This window comes from Hibiscus syriacus, unplaced genomic scaffold (genome assembly GCF_006381635.1).
Source record: "Hibiscus syriacus cultivar Baekdansim isolate YM2019G1 unplaced genomic scaffold, ASM638163v2 tig00020348_pilon, whole genome shotgun sequence".
NCBI classification, from domain to species: domain Eukaryota; kingdom Viridiplantae; phylum Streptophyta; class Magnoliopsida; order Malvales; family Malvaceae; genus Hibiscus; species Hibiscus syriacus.
In genome coordinates, this window is record NW_024062490.1 from 34,718 (window position 1) to 57,705 (window position 22,988).

Genomic DNA, 22,988 nt, shown 5'->3' on the forward strand with positions numbered 1-22,988 from the left:
CATGTTCATAACTTTGATCGAATTGGACATACTTTTGTTGTCATCCATGCATATGTCGCAACGAAGTAGCAGATAGAGAATCATTTACTGTTAATTTATGACAAAGATGGTGTGATTGTGGCCGCTTTCAGGCGTGGAGATATCCGTGTACTCATGCAGTCGCTGCATGTATGCACACTGGAATCAATTCATACACTTATGTTGATGAGTGTTTTCACCTACAGAGGATATTAAATATATACAACCATGAGTTCAGACAGATCCCAAATGAATCTTATTGGGATAATCGAGATAATGATGAATGGTTGCCAAATCCACTACTTCATAGAAGTCTAAAGGGTCAACCAGAATCTACTCGTATTCATACCAGTATGGATATCCATATTAGAGAGAAAGGCCAACCGAAGAGATGTGGATTATGTAGAGCTGAAGGTCATTCAAAAAAAAATTGTCCAAACCTTCCACAGTACAGACCTCAACAGTAATATTATTATTTTATAAATTTGTATATTATATTCGATTCAATTACTCGAGTATATATTTAATAATAATTATTTAAATTTAATCATTTAAATTTAATGATTTAATAATAATTATTTAACTTTAATGATTTCATAATAATTATTTAACTTTAATGATTTAAATTAAATACTTTAATAATTATTATTTAACTTTAATGATTTAAATTAAATACTTTAATAATAATTACTTAACTTTAATGATTTAATAATAATTACTTCACTTTAATAATTTAACTTTAATGATTTATTAATAATTATTTAACTTTAATGATTTAATAATAATTAATTCACTTTAATAATTAAACTTTAATGATTTATTAATAATTATTTAACTTTAATGATTAAAGTTTAATAATTTAATAATAGTAATGATATTCGATTCAATTACTTAAATTTGATACAAATAATTTAAATAAGGATTACAACTCTTGACGGTGTCGGGGTGTTGTTGAGTAATAATGTCGAGGTGCACTTCGGTTTCGTTGTGGTCGTTGCACTTGTTCAGGAGTTTGTTCATCATAACCAACATGTTCATTCATAGAGGGCATAGGTTCCGGTGTTGTAAATATATGCCCACCAACACTATGCTCTCCCATTTGAGGAGTATAGGGCGTAACACCAGAATCACCAACCACTTGACTAAATGATATTGTGTGATCAAAAGATTCTTGTGGGATATTATCCATTGCCTCTTGTTCTGCTACACGGTGAGAAGAACTCCCACTACCACTCCCACTCCAATGCCTTCTTGGTTTCTCGGGTTTACCAAATTTTTTTGTATACTCTATAAATTGTCGTCTTTCTCTGATCGTTGTCAAGAACGACTTTCCATGTTCCCAAAATAATTAAGGTAATCCGAACTCTTGAAGTCAAAGTCATCCGCTTGTACGGGAGTGAGCGTTGGCAAGTATGAACCCCTGTTGTTCCAATGATTGATATGGTTGGCATGCCTCACCGACCAATCCTCACCGACCCTACCCTGCCCATCTAATCGATGGAGAGCATCATGATTCTCTGGAATGACTGGAATAGGTTGGTGGAAGCCGAATTGCCTCAATACTCTATCGGCAAATTGGAACTCCACAAACATGAAATGGATCAATGGTGTAATAGCACACCAATATTGACAACCCTCCCAGACATGTTGCGGTACGCACGACATAATTTCTTGATCATTGTACGACCTCCAAATAAACTATAAAATAAAATTATATAGTTATTATTTAATTAAATAATTATAAAAATCAACAAAATAAATAAATAAAAATATTATAATATAAACATAATAAAAAATAAATTCGCTTATTAATTTTATATATACCTCAACTTTGCATTTGATGTCAATCTTAAACCTAAACTCTTTCACGTTGTTGTGCACCAACCCCGTTCTTTCTATTTTATGCCTCCATCTGTATACCAATCAAAATAAAATTTTGTAATTATTTTTCATTTACAAAATATTCTTTATTTAATTTAAGATAAAATATTTTAAATCAATAAAATTACCTTCCGGCAAGAGGAAAGTCAACTGCAGTTCGGCTAATCGGTGTTAACCATAGAATTCTGTACCACGCCCACGATTGTAATAACATCGTGCATCCACCGATTTCAGTCGTATACGCATCATTAACGAGTAATGACGCCTTGCACATCTCGCGATACAAGAATGCCAATATTGCTGTTCCCCAGCTATACTGACGGGTCGTAAAGAAGTTCTCCAAAAACGGAAGATATTATATATGGACAAGATTACTGGATTTATCTGGCATCAAGATTCCGCCGATCAAACGTAATATATATGCTCGAGTTGCATATATAATGTCTTGCTCACTACATTGTGGATCGAGCTTAAACTCATTTGCCAACCAGGATAATCTCAGCCGTGACCCTTTTGCTATATCTTTGTCTGGTACCTTCCCAAGGTAACGCTCACATATTGCAAACACGTCAAGATCGGTATTTCCCACCTCTGCCATTCCATTTGTAGGAACCCCTATTTCTAAAGCCACATCCTCCAAAGTGATCGTACATTCACCACATGGAAGATGAAAAGTATGAGTTTCTAGTCTCTACCTTTCAATTAATGCACTTATCAAACCGGGGATCAACCGAAATTCTCTTACAAAAGCAACATAATAAAAACCCACTATTTTCAAATTATCAACAATACATTGATCTGGCATCTCACAGTTGATAAGTCGAGGACGAAGGACTCGTTGTTCGTCATCCTGCAGTTTGTTAATCAATGTAATTAGAATTAATACACCGTTCTCAAATAAAAAATAAGTCGATCATATTACTAGTTCTCCCAAATGACTCGAAATATGTCGACCATCTAGCCTCAAAAGAACATTTTCTTCCGTCATATTTCAACAAATCTAGACAAAAAAAATTTAAATATTACACTCAATTATTACATTGTTTTATTCAAATAATCAATTGCATGTTATCTACTTTAATAAAAAAAATAAACATCAAATATAAAACGATCCCTAATTACTATTTGGTTCTCAACATTTTCAAACTTTGTAATTTAATCCCTAAATTTATAAATTCTTGCAAATTTGTTAAAATATTCTTTAAAATCTGTTAATTCTATTACATCATAATAACTAGTCTCATATTTTATATTACTCAATAACAAAATCTAAAATATAGTTCATTCTTTAAAATAAAAAAAATCAATCTAATTAATTTCTATTTAAAATTATAATCATGTAACAATTATAAAAATTACATAAAACTTACCAAATATTCGATTTATTTCTTCCTTTATTTGAACTTTTTTCTCCTTTTTTCCTAAAATAACTCTCGAACATGCAAGCTTCTCTTCTCTTATTTTCTAACTTCTCCTTGAACTCAGTTATCCTCCATTTTATATATCATATTCGATGCATTGTTGCTTCACAATGTCTCCATTGATTGATAATTGCTTTTGATCCGTACTCATGCATTATTAATTTCCTTTTGTAAACGTAATTTATGCATGCAATTCAACACCCTTTATTTTACTTTTGCTTTGTTTTCAATCATATTTTTTTGCTTTTGATTTGTTTTAAATCAGATAAGTATTATTTTATTCCCTTATAATCAATTATTGATTCACTTTATCAAAGTTTGGTTTGTTTTACATCTCATTCCCGTCCTAACGTGCATTATTCTTCCTATGATTTCCTTATTTTCCTGCAAACATCATGCTACCAAACATAACAAAGCTAGTCCCCACGTGCATTATTCTTCCCATGAATTCCTTATTTTGCTGCAAACTTCCTGCTACCAAACATAACAAAGCTGGTCCCACGTTTAAGACACAAAGACGCTGAGAGCTCTAAATATACATCTGTTGAAGACGTCGAGATATTCAAGTTGAAGACGCCGAGAGTTCCATCAAAACTGAAAACACCGAACTTTACATGTTTCCTATAACAATCACCCTAATCTAGGAAATAATAAACTGATGACACTATCTTGAGAATTAAAGATTTCCATACGCAATATTTAGGTAGTTTTGCCTGAGTATGAAATAGTTATAAGACCAAATTATTTTTTTTTTAAAAACGGTTGAGGATCTTAAATACCCACAACCAAATAATTTATCTTTTTTCTCTTTCTGAAAACTCAACTCTCTTTTTCTTTCCGACTTTCTCTCTCTCTGTTTGTGGAGAAAATATATAAATAAAACCAGGGGCTTGAGAAACTCCACTTCCTGCATCTACTTTCGTAAAACCCAATCTTAGATAGAGATTGTTGAGAAAATGATAGCAGATAAGCTCCTTCTCCTAAGCTTTTTACCTTAAGGTAAAATCAAAAACGTTTTTTTTACTTCCCGAAAGGCCAAAACCCTAATCCAATTCTACTCCTTTTCTTTTGTTCAGATTTCCTTGTTTATATATTTTTGTTTATTATTTTGCATATATAATTTTTTTTGGATTTTGGGTTTTCTTTCTTTTTGTGTAATATGCCTTGGAGCTTGTGCAGACGTTTTTTTTAAGTTACTGAACTGATTCAAATTCATGGATTTGATTTTTATCCGTATTGATTCCAAGGTGCTTAGTTCATTTTGAGGTTTTTTTATTGTTTTTTGGGTGGGGGTTGCAGTTTTATACTTTTGCTTTCTTTGGCGATGTTGTAGGAAGATCTGAGATGAGTTTTTAAGTTGAAGGTTTTTGTTTCGCTTATTTTTCGTGGGGGATATTTTTGGGGTTTCTGGTTTTGTTTGTAGCTGTATCATGTGTTCTGGTTGTTTCTTATTTTGGTTTGTTTTTGTGTACTGATCTTTATTACTATTGATTAGCACAGGGATTTAAATTGTGATTGAGGTCGCCTTTCTGGTTGAAATGCAGTGATTGCCACAATAGTGGGTGCTATTGCGGTCATTGTGGGTATTGCAGTTGAAAAAAAAAGGGTTTCAGACCACCTTTACAGCTATATAAAGGCTGAAATTCTGATAGCGAACCGTTATTTAAATCCCTCTATTAGCATTGATGGTGAAACTAGTATGGAAAGTAAATTTGTGATGATGTTGAGTGCTTATGTCCTTGAATTAGTTCACCTTAGGGCCTAGACTATTATTTTATTTGTGCGAATAATCAGATCAACCGTACCAGTTTGTGAAACTTGTGAAGTTCACTGCATATTAGGATCTCTGACGAGTTTGTTTCTGGATTTGGAGCAGATTTTGTTTTGAATCTTGGCCAAAAAGCTTAATCATGATTTATAGTAGAAATTGGTTGTGATTCATTTACATGCCGATTTTGGTACTTTGATTACACTGTCTTGTGTTTATGTTCTAAAGGATGATTTTATTTATCCACTTTGACTGATTTGATTTAGGTTTTGACGTTTTAGGTGCTTTTGTTGGAGGAATTTGTTTGGCTTATTTGTTCTTCTTCATTGGACAGGAGCTTAGACTGTCTGTCCTTTGATACCGATTTCAAGTTATTGGGAAAAGTCCTTTATCTGTTGGAATAATCAACAACCTGTAATGGGAAATTACATAAGGTCACAACTATTCTGTGTTAGCATATTGGACTGCAAGCATTAGATTGGTGTCTTTTGGTTGCGGCTGGGGCTGGAATTTTGCTCTGTTAGCAGTTGTGATGGCAATGATTCTTAGAAAGTGAATATTAGATGCTCACTAGCCTGCTGTGCCTGGGCTATTGCTAGATGTACATTTGTTTGATAGCAAGCTTTGCAGAAAATCGGCTTTTGACTGTTTGTTTTTCTTGGAAAAGTATGTTTGATCAAATAACATGCATTATCTAGCTGAATATCTTATGATGGGCAGCATCTTTCTTTCGAGATTCAGTCTTTGGGAACGACCACGTAAGTGTATAACATCTTGAGCATTGAGGGTTCTTTTGCTATGAAGAAGCTTCACTGCACTGTATCTTGCATATTGTCGGAAATTATAGTTAACATGGAAGCTGAAAGAGGGGATTATAACCACCAACAAGGGGTCCTTCATCGGATGCTTCCTGCTGTTTTACCTGTTCTTCTAATATCAGTTGGATATGTTGACCCTGGAAAGTGGGTTGCAACTGTTGAAGGAGGTGCACAGTTTGGTTTTGATCTGGTAGCTCCCATGCTTCTTTTTAGTTGTGCGGCCATTTTGTGTCAATACCTGTCAGCTCGAATTGCTGTAATGACTGGACGAGATCTTGCTCAGGTACCACAAAACCTTAGGAATTATTCTGTATACCAGTTTATGAGAGTTTCTTTGACAGCCTTATTGTCTTTGGCATATACATACAAAAGTCTATTGAAAGTAACAAAATGATTTAGTTAAATTTGCAAATGTAAATTGCTTACTTATTTTTCCAAATGCACAATTGCTTACATGTAACCAGGGATGGTATCCACATAGGTGTTTATGTGTATTTATGGACGTCTCTTTTCATCTTTTCATAATACATATTTCTTTATTTTTGGCAATATAGATTTGCAGCGATGAGTACGACAGGTCCACTTGTATATTCTTAGGAGTTCAAGCAGAGCTTTCTGTGGTCGTGTTGGACCTTACCATGGTAGCTTCCTTTTCCAAATTATGACGGAGCTTGGGAAAATCTAATTTTTTTTATTCACATGTTATACGGTGATCTTTGTTTCACTCTAACATCAAATGTCCATATTGTCCCAGGTATTGGGTGTTGCACATGGGATTAATCTTCTCTTTGGAATGGATCTTTCAACTGGAGATTTTTTAGCTGCTCTTGATGCTGTTTTATTCCCAATTTATGCCACCTTCTTGGTATGCTAAACTGCTTTGTTTTATTGCAAAATCTCTCTCTTGCAACATCATAACAACCTAAACAATTTTCAATATTTAGGATCACTGCAGGGCACGTTTCCTATGCATCTATGCAGCGGGTTTCATATTGCTTTCTTATGTTTTTGGAGTGCTCCTCAATCAACCTGAAATTTCTATTTCCATGACTCGGATGCCAACAAAGTTGAGTGGGGAAAGTGCATTTGCCCTGATGAGTATTCTTGGAGCTAGCATCATGCCTCACAACTTTTATCTATATTCTTCTATTGTTCAGGTATATTTGATTGGACTGTATGTATATGATTCTTGTGTATGGGTCTTATTTTCAATTCCAATGGGTTGAACAATCCCTTGTTCTCTAGAAATTTACTTGAATTGAGATTGAGAATTTTTCTATGCTTGGATTTTAGAATCCTACTCAGAATATTTGCAGCTGGATGATGTCCTTGCACATTCATCACAATCCGAGTTAAATTCATATATAATTTTCTTGTACGAGTGGAATTTTTGTAGTTATAACATCATTCTGAAATATAGGGTAGGCAGATATTTATTACCCCGTGCTTAAATTTTATTGGGCATACCATTCCCAAATCATGGGAAAGACATGGTGTGCCTTATCTGTTATATGCGTGCAATATAATTTGGTTCTGTTTGTGGCTCTGCCTTCTTTTGGAGATTAATTTTGATGCTATTCATTCTCAACTTTCTCAGAATTTGTTGTCATGTCCACAGGAGCATATGGGACCACCAAATATTTCTAAGAGTGCCTTATGTCACAACAATCTTTTTTCCATCCTATGCGTCTTTGGTGGAATTTATCTAGTAAATTTTGTGCTGATGAATTCAGCTGCAAATGTATTCTACAGTGCAGACCTTGGCTTGGTTACTTTTCATGATGCAATGTCACTAATGGAACAGGTTTTTTTCTTTCATTTTTTGCTGATAAGCTATTGTTTATGATGACTTTTAAGAACCATGTTTAAATATTTCTCAACAATTCAATTCATGTGTGGATACTAATAAATTCCTTTTGAAATTATTAAAACAGGTATTTAGAAATGGTATACTGCCCCTAGTCTTTTTGTTGGTTATGTTCTTATCTAATCAGCTCACTTTATCATCCTGGAATCTTGGTGGGCAAGTTGTCTTGCACGATTTCCTTGGGCTTGACATACCGGGTTGGCTTCATCGTGCAACAATCAGAATTGTTGCAATGGTTCCAGCTATTTATTGTGTGTGGACTTCTGGACCTGAGGGTATATACCAGATGTTTATCTTTGCACAAGTTATGGTAGCCCTTTTGTTGCCGTCTTCAGTGATCCCCTTGTTTCGAGTTGCCTCATCAAGACCGATTATGGGTGTCTATAAGGTTTCTCCAATTGTGGAGTTCCTATCACTGGTAACATTCATGGGAATGCTGGGTTTAAAGATGATCTTTATCACAGAAATGATATTCGGGAGTAGTGATTGGGCTAGTAATTTGAGATTGAATTCTGGGATTAGCATGTCTGTTTCTTTTGTTGTTCTTTTGGCTACTGCTTGTGCGTCATTTTCTTTGATGCTTTGGTTAGCAGCTACTTTGTTAAAATCTGCCAGTTCCAAAAGTAAAGCTCATGCACTGAAATGGGATTTGAACAAAACTGTTTCTGAGATGGCTATAGGGAGAGAGGAAAATGAGTTGAGCAAAACTAGACATCTTGGAGAGGAACCTACGTATATGCCGGAAAGATCAGCAGCACCAGAAAAGTCCATTGAAACTCTTTCAAATTTATCTTTTCCACATTATAATATGAGTTTGCATGAGGAAAATGAGTCGACTAAAATGAGATATCATGGAGAGGAACCTGCTCATATGCTGGAAAGATCAGCAGCACCAGAAAAGTCCATTGAAACTTGTTCAGATTTATCATTTCCACATTATAATCTGGATTTGCCTGAAACAATTATGGTGTCTGAACAGGAGATACATTTGACAACTGTTAACGAGAACTCTTCTGATGGTGTGTTTGCTAACCCCTCGAGCTGTAACTCTGAGGAACCAGCATCCATAACTGAGTCTGCTTCCATTCTAGTTGATGAGGTGGCAGATGAGATACCAGGTACGAAAACTTTGATCGTTGAACCAATGAAGCCTATTGAGAAAACAGTGAGTATAGATGGAGATTCTTGGGAGCCTGAAGAGCCATCAAAACCTCCTTCTGGAAGCATTTCCTCTTTGACACCAGATGGCTCTCCTTCATTCAGGAGCCTGATTGGGAAAAGTGATGATGGTGGAAATGGAACTGGAAGTCTATCCAGACTAGCTGGACTAGGTCGTGCTGCAAGGCGTCAATTGGCTGCCATTCTTGATGAATTTTGGGGCCAATTGTATGATTTTCATGGGCAACCTACCCAAGAAGCCAAGGTGAAGAAATTAGATGTGTTATTAGGTGTTGACTCAAAACCATTAAACGTGGATACTTCTGGGAATCTCCCTTCGATAGGACGAAGAGGATTCGATACACTTAATAGTTCAAGTCTGTACAACTCTCCAAAGCAGCTGAAAATGCAAAACGGTATTGATTTATCATATGGGTATTTGAGAGGATCATCATTATGGTCAAACCACACACAACTGTTAGATGCGTATGTTCAAAATTCTAGCCATAATGTTGATTCTGGTGAAAGGAGGTACTCCAGTTTGCGAAATGTTGATTCTGGTGGAAAGAGTTACTCTAGTTTGCGTAGTGTTGATTCTGGTGAAAGGAGGTACTCTAGTTTGCATGCTGCACCATCTGTTGATGCATGGGATTATCAACCAGCAACAGTGCATGGGTATCCGATTGCATCTTATCTTAATCAAATTGGTATTGAAAGAAGCTCCGATTGCTTGAATGATCAGATGGAATTACCTGCATCAGAACCTACTGCCATAGTCCCTACAAACTATAGAGGCTCTGCGGCTTTTCCATCAAGGCAAAAATCACATAATGGAGTAAATCCTGCACAGCCCCCTGGATTTGAGAATGTCGTAGTTTCTAGAAGTAGTGTGTTACAGTCCGAAAGGAGTTATCATGACATGAGCTTCTCTGGAAGAAATGATAATTCTGGTATATCAGTCAATACAAAGAAGTATCATAGCTTACCAGACATATCTGGTCTTTCTGTTCCTCGTCGGGTGTCTGAGAAGAGTGGTCAGTGGGACAGTTCCATTGGATATGGGTGTCCCATTGGTCAGACGAGCTATGGAACATCCATGTATTCAACTGCTGGATCAAGTGCAGGAGTTCCATTTTCCTTTGATGAGCCTTCTCATTTAAAGGGTTACAAAGATGCTTTGCCTTTACCGTTGAGCTCAGGTTCAGCAACTGGATCCCTTTGGTCTAGACAGCCTTTTGAGCAGTTTGATGTAGCTGAAAAAAGCAGCACTGCTGAGAATGAAGCACTTGGAAGTGGGTTGAACTCTGTAACTTGGGATACTGCTTTTGGTGTGGATTTAGAGACCAAGCTTCTTCAATCTTTCCGCACTGTATAGTAAGGCTCTTGAGTTGAAATTAGATGGGTCTGATTGGTTGTTTAGACAAAATGATGGAGCTGATGAGGACTTAATTGATAGTGTAGCAGCAAGGGAGAGGTTTCTTTATGATGCAGAAGCTAGAGAGACGAACCAGGTTGTTAATGCACGTGATTCTCAATACTTGTCAATTTCATCAGTACCTCATTGTGGGGAGGGCTGTATATGGAAAGCGGATTTGATAATAAGCTTTGGAGTGTGGTGCATTCACCGTATCCTTGATCTTTCACTGATGGAAAGCCGACCTGAGCTGTGGGGAAAATATACATACGTGCTTAATCGGCTCCAGGTATGATTTTTCTATTTGTTTCCTAGCTAGTTAATGCATGTATCCATTGCGTAAGTTGTTGGTTGTGATCATTGTTCCTCTAGCAGTTGATTATTAAAAGGAGTGGGTGTTCTCTGGGTATGTGTTAATTAGTTTCATTAGGTTGCCATGTCTGTTTCACCCGTTGCACTTAGTGGTCGAGATTACTCTGACTTTGCAAAGAGTTATGTAGGTTTGGTTCGGGTTTTCTGACACTTTTAACATTTATTATCTTCAATTTTTGGGAAATCCTTTGATTGAATGGCATCATAAAAATTTATTCCTTCACTGTACTTTGTTTCCATTTGGTTTGTATGTTTATCATGCATTAGTTGCAAGTCCAATTTCAGAGGATGGCCTATTTGTATTTTGTTTGTTTGAGCTGAAGAGTTGGTATATTTTTCTCCTTTATTTTGATGAAAATAACGGTGATTAATCCTCGTTAACAGGGTGTGATAGATCTTGCATTTTCAAAGCCTCGAACCCCAATGTCGACTTGCTTCTGTGTACAAATCCCCCAGGAATATCAGCAGACGTTGAATCCGGCTGTTTCAAATGGAATGTTGCCTCCTGCTGCAAAGCCAGGAAAGGGTAAGTGTACAAATGCTGTGACGCTGTTGGATATAATTAAGGATGTCGAGATAGCTATATCATGCCGGAAGGGTTGAACGGGTACTGCTGCCGGTGATGTAGCTTTCCCAAAGGGAAAAGAGAACTTGGCATCTGTGCTTAAACGCTACAAGGGTCGATTGTCCAACAAACCATCCGGCACATTCGAGGGGTCAGGACCACACAATGTTCCAACATCAGCTCCGATGCTTGCTTCTTACCGTTGATAGTTTTTACTCCAGTTTCTCCTCACAGGACTGTCAAAACCAACTCCTACTTCTCGTGTATTAAAAGCCATTGCTGCACTATATGTGATATTATATACGTAGGATAAAAAGTTATGTTGTAATTTCAGGAGAAAGGTGGAAATTGATCTTACAGGCAGCAAGTGTCATTTTGAGTTGGACTGTCATTCCTCTTGGCTTAATCTGCAGAATTACGTGGCTTATGTTTTGCAGTTTTAAGCAGTTGGATTATATAGCTCTTAACTTGATCTGCTGATCAGATAAGTTTTGTGGGGGACAAAATTGAATGAATAAAGGACAATGATTGATTGATGAACCTGAGAAGGCCAAAAAACCACAACTTTTACCTCACTTGTTTTCCTACTCGGTTTCTCTAGGTTGAAGAAAAGAAGACCAATTTAATAGTATTCCTCACAAATAAACAACAATCTGACTTGGCAAACGTATTTAATTTGTTTAATATAACATTGAATATTCCATGAATTATTTTAATTAATATTAAATAACTTTTTATGTTTAAAAGTATTTGATTAATTTTTTACAAAAAAAAGGGTCAGTTATTACCCTACTTCTCCTTACCCCATCACATATGAGAATAGAGTCTCACGGTGGACAATTCATAATTGTTGGAGGTCTTCACGGAAGTTGCTCTCAATCTAGCATTGGGGGCAGTCTACTATCATACCTCTCCCTTACCCCATTACATATGAGAATATGGTCAGCTAATTTTTAATTTTTTCCTACTCACAGTTTCTCTAGGTTGAAGAAAGAAGACCAATTTAATAGCTAGCTTATTTAAGCGGTGAATTAATATTAAATAACATTTATGTTTAAAAGTATTTAATTAATTTTCTACAAAAAAAGGGTAAGTTACTACCCTACCTCCCCCTTACCCCATTACATATGGGAATCGAGTCCCACGGTAGGCAATTCATAATTGCTGGATGTCTTCCACGGAAGTTGCTCTCAACCTAGCGTTAGAGGCAGCTTACTACACTACCTTCCCCTTACCCCATTACATATGGGAATAGGGTCAGCTAATTTTTAATTTTTTTCCTACTCACAGTTTCTCTAGGTTGAAGAAAAGAAGACCAATTTAATAACTAGCTTATTTAAGTGGTGAATTACATGTACATATTTAATTTCAATATAAAATTATGGGTAAACTACGTCAAATACCACTTATCTTTATGCTCGGGATCGAAAATGCCACTGACGTTTCAATTTTGCCAATTTTAACACGGACATTTATGTTTCAATGCAATTTTGCCACTTCGCCGTTAATCCGTTAACGACACGATGACATGGCGTTCCAATGCCGTGACGGTGATGACATGGACGATTTATTAAAACGACATAGTTTTGCCAATGACTATTTGTATTCCTAAAACGGTGTAGTTTTATAGTTGTGTTTTATTATTCCCGAAACCCATTAAACAATTCATTAGTATTCCAAAACAAAATTAAAAATTTGCGTTGATAATACAACCCATCAGATGAATGAACCAGAAGTTTTCGTTCACTTGTATTCCAAAAGAGTCTAAAATTCTCTATCACTGAAAAAAATTCCTTCATTTCATCTGTCACTACAAAAGCAAAATGGAGAAACGATTCTTGCGATCCAAAGGAATGGCGAGCATGAAATATGGTAATGGCGTTTGAAAAGAAAATGTTTTTTAAGATTTTTTCGAAATACTTTTAGGGATTTTTTGACTTTTAGCGTTTTTTTTATGAAAACACTCTATCTCTAACTATTTGTTGTTTTCTTCGTTAATTATGTAACTTAAATAGGGTTTTGTTTCTGTTGTTGTATTCCAAAAGAGTCTAAAATATGATTGTTGTTGCTTTCTCACATGATTTTTATGTCGATGCATATGACTGTATTGAATGAATAGTTGTATTCCAAAAGAACTAACAGTGTTTTATGGCGGTGCATATCAATGTAACTATTTGTTGTATTCCAAAAGAGTCTAAAATATGATTGTTGTTTCTTTCCCACATGATTTTTATGCCGGTGCATATGACTGTATTAAATGAATAGTTTATCCATATAAATGTACATTGCTGGATGTTGGTTATTTTTAAACCTTTTTATGGTCGATGGTTGTTGCATCAAATTTGCTACTTGTATGATTAATTGTTCTAAAATTGTCATCAATGGTGGTCCCAAATTTCATTTTTTTACAGGTTAATGATGACCCATCTACTGTTTTTATATATTTACTATTAGTGTTGTAAAAGTAGCGTAAGGAGACCACCAATATTGTAAAGTAAATTTTTAATTATGACTGATTTTTAATGAGTTTTGACAGGTAGAGAATCTGAATATTTCATAATTGTTATGCATCATGGTGGCTTTATGGTAAATTCATCTGGTTTTAAGTACACTGGAAATGAGGTAAGTTTTATTTATATGTGCCATGTGGACAATATGTCAATGCTTGAAATGTATTATATTGTGGAATAGTTAGGTTATTATAGTTTGTGGTAATGATGCATGTTTTAGGGACTGGTTGAGGTAATGATGCATATTTTTTAGGGACTAGTTGAGGCAATGATTCATGTTTTACCTAATGCTGAGCATATGACTTGTGTGAGACACTTATACTCCAACTTTAAGAATAATGCTCAATTCAAAGGAAAGAACTTAAAGGATGCACTGTGGAAGGTAGCTAGAGCTACCTACAAAAAAGAGTTTAAAGATGCAATGGATGAACTGAAAGCATTATCAAAACCAGAGTTTGATTGGTTGAATGCAAAAGATCTTGCCCAATAGTCTACATCTCATTTCTCCCCAATGAGTAAATCAGACATGCTACTCAGCAATTTGTCTGAGTGTTTTAACAAGGTAAAATGAATAAAATTATTTAAATATGATTATATTACAATATGATTCTAAGCCATTTTTGGTTCAGTCACAAGATGATTCTGGAAGCTCGATATAAATCAATTTTAACTTTAATGGAGATGATTAAGACCAAGATAATGGAAAATATTGCTAAGAAAAAGGAAGTTGTAAACAAGTACACTGGAAGTTTGTGTCCAAGAATCCAAAAGAAAATTGAACTTGCAATTCAACAGTCCACTAGGTATTGTTAAACTATTTATTCTTACTAATGTGTAGGTATTGTTAAGTTTGTTTCCAATTATAAGTTTAAGTTATTTATTCTTGATTCATTTTTATGTGTAGGTGTTGGCCTACATACACAGGAGGTCAAAAATATCAAGTGTCTGCTGGACTATCTAACCAGCATGCTATTGATATAGAAAATCATTCCTGCTCATGTAGGAAGTGGGATCTCACTGGTTTGTATCAAGTGTCTTATGTTACAATATTGTTCTCATTTACTTTATTAATTTAACCACTTTTATTTCTTTCATTGATAGGAATCCCATGCATACATGATGTTTCTGTAATGGTGTTAAATAATCAAAGGCCTGAAGTTTATGTTCACAACTCTTATTTTGTAACCACTCAGCGAGAAATTTATAGTCACTTCATTCAACCCATGAGAGGCCCCAATCAGTGGCTAACTGACACCACTTGTGAACCAGTTATACCACCAACAATTAGAAGACCACCAGGAAGACCTAAAAAAGAGAGGAGAAAGGAAACATATGAGCCTACAAATTCTCATGCTACAATGAGCAAGAAAGGTATAATGATGTATTGCTCTAAGTGTGGTCAACCAGTACACAACCAAAGGACCTGTAAAGGGATAGTTGGAGGTAACATGCCACTTAGGCAACCTAATTTTAACTCAATAAGGGAAACTAATGAAAGAAGGGTTGAATCAAGGCACATCTGGAGAAAACTACATATATATATTTCTTATTCTTTTTTAACCTTATATCACAATTACAATTATGTTTTGAGATTTTGATACACTTATGACTACAGGTTATGAGAAGAACTACAACAAGGATTACACCATCATCAAAGGCTATAACATCACAAGCACCATCATCACAAACTGCAACATCACAAACACCATCATCATCACAAGTTGAGCCTTCATTTGTCTTTATTCCTACTCCAGGCCACACATTTTATCCAACCAATTAGAAAACAGAAACTGTAATAACAGTTAGATGGATGCCACCATCACAAGAAGATGTGACTGCCAACTAACAATTAAGCCAGTTAAGCATTATAACCCATAATTCCCATGAAGATTGTGGAACTGTTTTTGCAAAACGACCAAGGATGTTATAGGTTGCTATTCTTCAACTTTATTTGGATGATTTCAGAACTTAGATACTTGGGTTGATATTTTGGGATTGAATACTTAAGTTTATGAACTATGTCTTTTGAACACACTTGTTTATTCACATTGATATTTTGTTTCATATTTTGCTGGGTTTTATAGGTTGATACTGTTTTAACTTAAGTGCTTATGTGCACTTTATGTTTTTGTACACATGTGTTGAATATCAACCATAATTCTAATTGAATGAAATTTATTTCGTTTATCATTCATGCTTGACATTTTAAAGATAAAAAATTTGTAAGCATCAAGGAACCAAGTTTTTTTAACAAGCAAAACTCAGCAGTTAATTTTACAAAACCATCTAACAAGCACCATCATTTTTAACAAGAACCAACCCGTTAATCCTAAAATTGTCACCCTCAATTTTTCGTCCCATTACAAACCAAAAGTACTATCATCACAAATTCCACCCTAAAATTTTATCACCATCACCATTTTTGTAACATCAATGGTTTACGTACCAACCCAATACAAACCTTAAAATAAAAATAACACTGCAAACAATTCTCTCATTCCTCCTCCTAATTTCAGTTGCTTTGATTTTCTTCAACAATCCCACAAGAACAACGCGTGCTCATGGAGTCATTGGAGGGTCAAACCAGTAGAAAAATCGACAACCATGTAGAACCAAACTCCCATAGTTTTTGCAGCCAAAAAATCTTCTCCCGGGATTATCATTGGACCATGATGTCCTCAGTTAAGCCAGATATCCACACCCATACACTGGATATGCAAGGGATTGCTCCATTATTCTGCTTCTTCCACCGGCTAACTTCTTCTTCCTATTTCTTCTGCTGCTGAAAAAAAGAGTAGAAATGAAGCACTTCTGCTGCTGGAAAAAAGAGGAGAAATGAAGCAAATAGGGTAATTTAGGGTTAAAGTTATAAATTAGGTATTTATATCGCACAAAATACCAATCAAATGCCAAGAACTATCCTACGTGGACTAAAAAACTTTAAAAAAGTCATCCATGTCATCGCTGTTATGTCATTGAAACGCCATGTCATTGTGTCGTTAACGGATTAACGGCGGAGTGGCAAATTGCACTGAAACATAAATGTCCGTGCTAAAATTGGCAAAATTGAAACATCAATGGCATTTTCGATCCCGAGCATAAAGATGAGTGGTATTTGATGTAGTTTACCCTAAAATTAAATATTCAAATGTGAAATAATTTGATCAACTTATTTTAGTAATTACCTATAAAATATAATTTACAATAATAATTTTTTATTTTATAAATAAATCTTAAAATAATAGAAAAGTACAGTACACAAATGGTCTACGATAGTAGGGTGATGTTTTGTTAAGTCTCCTGACTATTAAAAATTACAAAATGATCCTTTGATTATAGGGTATTGTTTTATTCAGTCCACTTACTATTAAAAGTTATGAAATGGTCATCCAACTATTCATATGTTTCGAACTCTTCCTTTTATATTTACAAATTGAAGGACATTTGAGCTAGATGTTAACATGTTGACTAATATATGACAAAATTTGATCTCAAAATCTCATACGACATCGTATCTCACATATGTTAACGTTCAGCTTAGACGTCTGTCAATTTTTTAATAAAAAAGGGTGAGTTTGAAATATATGAATAGTCGAGTGACCATTTTATAACCTTTTAATAGCAACACCTTATAGTTAGGAGATTAATTTGTAACTTTTAATAGTCGGGAGAGTTAATAAAACATCATCCTATAGCTGAGGGACCATATGTGTACTTTATCCTAAATATTTTGTCTCTATAAGAATAAAACAAATGTTATAAAAGATAGTAATAATTGTACCCAGCAAAAATAGTACTAGTGTTAACATAAACACAAGGATTGGGCAAGGATGAATCAGATAATCTGGGCAACTATACTTTGAGAGAACATTTCAGTTAAATTGATTGCTAGGGTTTGTAAAGGTCTGCAGGTGTAGTCAAAGATGGAAAGGAAGAGAGGGGAGGTTGCTCCGTTTTATCTATGACATGTTGTCTAGGTAAGGGAAGGATATTTCTCCATGGACATTCAATATATAATCTTGTGACTCTGTATTTAAAAAGAAGAAAATCTTTATATAAACGAAATAATATTAAATGTGACAAAAACTGAAGCACCCACAATATTTAAAAGCAAAATTGAAACATTGATTATCATTCAATGACCAAGTTCTGTTATATATATCTTAGAATCTAATGTTTTAAGTCTATTAAATGATCTTAATGATAAAAGATAATGTTATTCTTTTCAAAAATTCTTGGTTCGAACAGTTGTATATACATTATCAATAAATTAAGAAAATTCTAAACATATACTACATTATAATAACCCAAAACTACTAAAAAAATCTAAAAGTATGAAAATTACAAAAAATATGAATTTATTAAGGGTCAATTTGGCGCAGCTTTTGAAAAAGTGACATTTAAAATTATTGTAGAAATGAATTTTTAAAAATATTGTACAAAAGTAAAGCTTAAAATTTAATTGTTTGGTATTCTTGTTGAAAAGTGACTTTGAAAAGATAAAAAGTCCATTATAGACATTATGATGTAAATTAAAAATATAACATTTAAATTATATTTACACTTATTAATACTATGATATATAAAATATATCAACTTAAACTATAATAAAAATATAAAAAAGTATTTTAAGATAACTCATTAATAATATTTTTATATATGAAATATTTTATTAAGAAAAAAATATATTATCATTACTTTTCAACATGTGGATATAAAATTATTATGAAATAATAATTTAAATACTTATTTTGAAAAAAAGAATATTACAAAAAACATTAGTAATTAATATAAACTATTAAGTAATAAATTATTTTTAAGGAGGTTAGTATTTAATTATTAAAATAAAATGTAAATACATAATTGAGTTGAACCCATGCATTACTAACGTTAAAAATATAATTTGCTCCCATACACAAAATGTTTTTAGAAAGACACGCCAAACGAGCCTAAATCTAAAAGTAACTAGTAATTTTCAATTAATTATTAGCTGAGCATCTAACAAATTCATGAATTCAAAAATAATCATGAAAGTTACATTCTAAATATTTGTTATTCTAATTTTACCATTTTTGAAATCTAAATTCTCTATATTAATTTATTTGAAAAATCAGATTTGCATTCTCATATTTTAGGAATAATCATGGAAGGTTGGGCCTAAAACTCTAATAGTTTTGATAATGGGAAACCCTACTATGAAACCCTTAAAACATTTTCATTAGGGATGGGCATGAGATTCGAACTCGACCCGATCGAGTTAGATTTTTTTTTAAAAAGGGTTTGGGTCGAGTTCGAGTTTAAGGTAAAAAATATCCGATCCGACCCAAAAAATATATAATTTGACCTTAAATATTTAGGAATAATTATAATAATACCCCTCTATATATTATTAATTTTCAATTAAGTCACTATTTTATTGAATAAAAATAATTTTTTTATTATTTCGGGTCGGATCAGATTTTTAAGTTATATATCGAGTCGGGTAGAAACTTATTTTGATCAGGTCTCGGGTGGAGGACTCCTTATTCTCGAAACGAGTCGGGTGGACCAAAAACCCGACCCATGCCCATCCCTAATTTTCATGGTGTCGAAGTTACAAGCGCCTTTTGAACAACTATTGTCTGGATTTGGACATTACCCATTAGGCAGAATTTTTTTTTAAAAAAAAAACCTGTTTTAATAGTTTAGATTGATTATAAGATAATATATATTCATAATATTTCGTAGTAATTGATAAAATGCATACATACTCACAGATGCGGCTGCTTGAACCTATGATGTTGAAAACATTTTGATATTTCGATATAACAAATTAAGATAAATGAATTTTAAGATTTTCAAAAAAGATTTTCTAAGTATATTCGATATAATTATTCGAATATCAAAATATTACTCCAAATCTTTCAAATGTCATTTTTAATCCTTACTCAAGTGTAAAATTAAGTTTTAAACTTAAAATAATTTCAACACAATTTTACAAAATATTTTGAACAATTTCAAAGCCAAAAATTCCAGATTGCTCAGAGGGAACCGATTCCCCCCAAGGGGGTACCGATTCCCCTCTGAATGGTTTGGCTCTGAGAAAAACAGAATGCTCGGAGGGAATCGATTCCCCTAAGGGGTATCGATTCCCCCCTTATTTAACGGTCGAAATATTTGAATTTTACACTTAGGGAATCGATTCCCTATGAGGGGGTACCGATTCCCCACACGCTCCAAGCAGAAATATTAATTGTTTTCACACTTAAACAGCTCCAATAACTTCATTAATGATCCCCAACGTTCATAAGTGATTCAAGGATTATTTAAACAAGCTTAGAAGCCTTTGATCAATAACAATTTTATCAAGAATCAAGAGAGAATCAAAGAGAAAACATCAGACCTCAAGACCTCAAGTTTGAGCAATTCAATCCATTTTTCATTCAATATTCATCTTTGCTTTCAAGAACACTACTTGTACTCAATTGTATTCATCTTTGAGTGTTTTTTTTCTTTGTTCTAGAATTGTGCCAACATCTTTCCTTGTGAGGATTTCCTTGTAAGTTTGCAAATTTGTAATCTTCTCTTTGAGAAAGAGTGTTCTCAAGAATTGGGGTATATTCTTGAGGGAGTTGTAAGGTTATCTCTTTGGCCTCAAAAGAAAGAACAAATTAGTGAATTTGTTGGAAAATCCTTAGTGTGGATAGCTAAGGTAGTGGACGTAGACTTTGATTGAGAAAGTTGAACCACTCTAAATCGCTGTGAAATTACTTTCAATTTTCTGTAAAAGATTTCACAAAATTTTAATTGCCAATTCACCCCCTTCTTGGTCGATTCCGTTGATCGATTAACTCAACAATTGGCATCATAGCTTGACTCATTTGAAGGTTTAACCACCTCTTGAGTAGATCCGGGAAGAGTTACATCGATAATCAAAGTCATCAATGGCCTCCACTTCAAACGTCGACTCTGGTCTCGATTCGATGCCCGTCAACAAGCCTGCTTTCTTCAATGGAGCTAACTATGCCTATTAGAAGAATAAGATGATGTATTTCATTCAAGCCAGTGACATGGGAGCATGGAATGTTGTAGAAGATGGATATATCAAACCTCTTACTCATCCAAGATTGTGGAGTGAATGAGAGACAAGAATGTTCCAGCTTAACTCCAAAGCTATCCATATCATATTTTGTTCTCTTGGACCAGATGAATATGGAAGAGTTTCATCTTGTACAACTGCCAAAGAAATATGGGATAAACTACAAGTCACTCATGAAGGCACCGACGAGGTAAAAGAATCTAAAATTAGTCTTCTAACACATAGCTATAAAAATTTCAGGATGAAACCAAATGAAGATATCAAAGCTATGACGGATAGATTCTCAACTATTGTCAATGGTCTCAAATCATATGGAGAGATCATTCCTAACAAGAAGCTTGTGAGGAAGTTAGTTTACTCACTTCCAAAATCATGGCAATCCAAGAAGACGGCAATCATCGAGGCTAAGAACCTAAAGTCCTTAACTCTTGAAGAGCTAATCGGTTTCTCCTCACTCATAAAATGATGCTTGAAGATGAGGTGGACCTCGATAATATTGAAGAGACACCAAAGGAGAAGGAGAAGAAGAAAAACATTGGAGTTGCTCTCAAATCCACAAAAGATGAGAGTGATTCGGATGAAGATGACGATGATGAGGAAATGGCATTGTTTGCTAAACGGTTCAGAAAAATGATGAGACCTTACCGATGAAGAAAATTCAAACGAAATAAAGGCCTAAAAAATTAACCAAAAGAGAAGGACACGATCATTTATAAAATGGAGTTGTTGACAGGAAAAATCAAACTTTAGAAGAAATGGCTAGAACCATGATTTGTGAAAACAATTTGCCAAAATACTTTTGGGCGGAAGCTACAAATACCGCTTGTTATGTTATAAATCGAGTAATGATTAGACCTATTTTAAAGAAAACTCCATATAAACTTTTCAAAAATAAAAAAGCCCAACATTAGTTATTTTCATCCTTTTGGATGTAAGTGTTTTGTTTTAAACAACGGTAAAAACAATCTTGGCAAATTTGATGCTAAAAGTGATGAAGGAATTTTTCTGGGTTATTCCTTAAATTCTAAAGCTTATCGAGTAATTAATAAAAGAACTTTAGTTGTAGAAGAGTCTATACATGTTGTTTTCGATGATAACCTCCTTCCGAGGAAGGATTCTTGTGTGAATGATGATGTAGGTGTTATAAATACAAATGACGTTAGACATGATATTGGATAACCATCATCAAATGAAGAAACAAAAAATGAGGAAACTTATGATCCTCTCGAGAATCCAACCATTGAAGAAAGGGAAGTCTCTTACCCAAGGGAATACAACTATGTCAAGGATGGTGAGATTATAGGTGATCCATCTAAAGGGGTAACAACTCGATATTCTCTTAGAAATATTTGTAATTATGTTGCATTTATCTCATGCATAGAGCCTAAGAATATTAAAGAAGCATTAAATGATGAACATTGGATTATGGCTATGCAAGAAGAGTTAAATCAATTTGAGAGAAGTAAAGTTTGGACACTAGTTGAAAGGCCTAGTAATAAATCTACTGTAGGTACTAGATGGATATTTAGGAATAAGCTTGATGAGAGTGGTAATATAGTAAGAAACAAGGCTAGACTTGTTGCTCAAGGGTATACTCAAGAAGAGGGTATAGACTATGATGAAACATATGCTCCCGTAGCTAGGATGGAAGCAATTAGAATTTTATTAGCATTTGCATGTTTTCATGAATTTAAATTATATCAAATGGATGTTAAAAGTGCCTTTTTAAATGGTTTTATTAAAGAATAAGTGTATGTGGAACAACCTCCAGGTTTTGAAGATTCAAAAATATCTGGATCATGTTTTTAAATTGACAAAAGCTCTTTATGGTTTAAAACAAGCTCCTAGAGCTTGGTATGAAAGATTGTCAAACTTTTTAATTGAAAAAGGTTTTTCGAAAGGGAAGGTTGACACTACATTGTTTTTAAAGCATAAAGGTAAAGATTTATTAGTAGTTCAAATTTATATTGATGATATAGTATTTGGTTCTACTAATGATGTTCTTTGCCAAGAATTTTCTAAGCTAATGCAAAGCGAATTCGAGATGAGCATGATGGGGGAGCTCTCATTTTTCTTGGGACTCCAAATCAAGCAAAGAAAAGATAACATCTTCATCAA

General features: G+C 34.1%; 1 pseudogene; it reads left to right on the forward strand.

Annotated features, from left to right (window-relative positions):
* The first annotated feature begins 5,712 nt into the window (after positions 1-5,712).
* On the forward strand, positions 5,713-11,583 carry LOC120209829 (annotated as a pseudogene).
* The last annotated feature ends 11,405 nt before the right edge of the window (positions 11,584-22,988 follow it).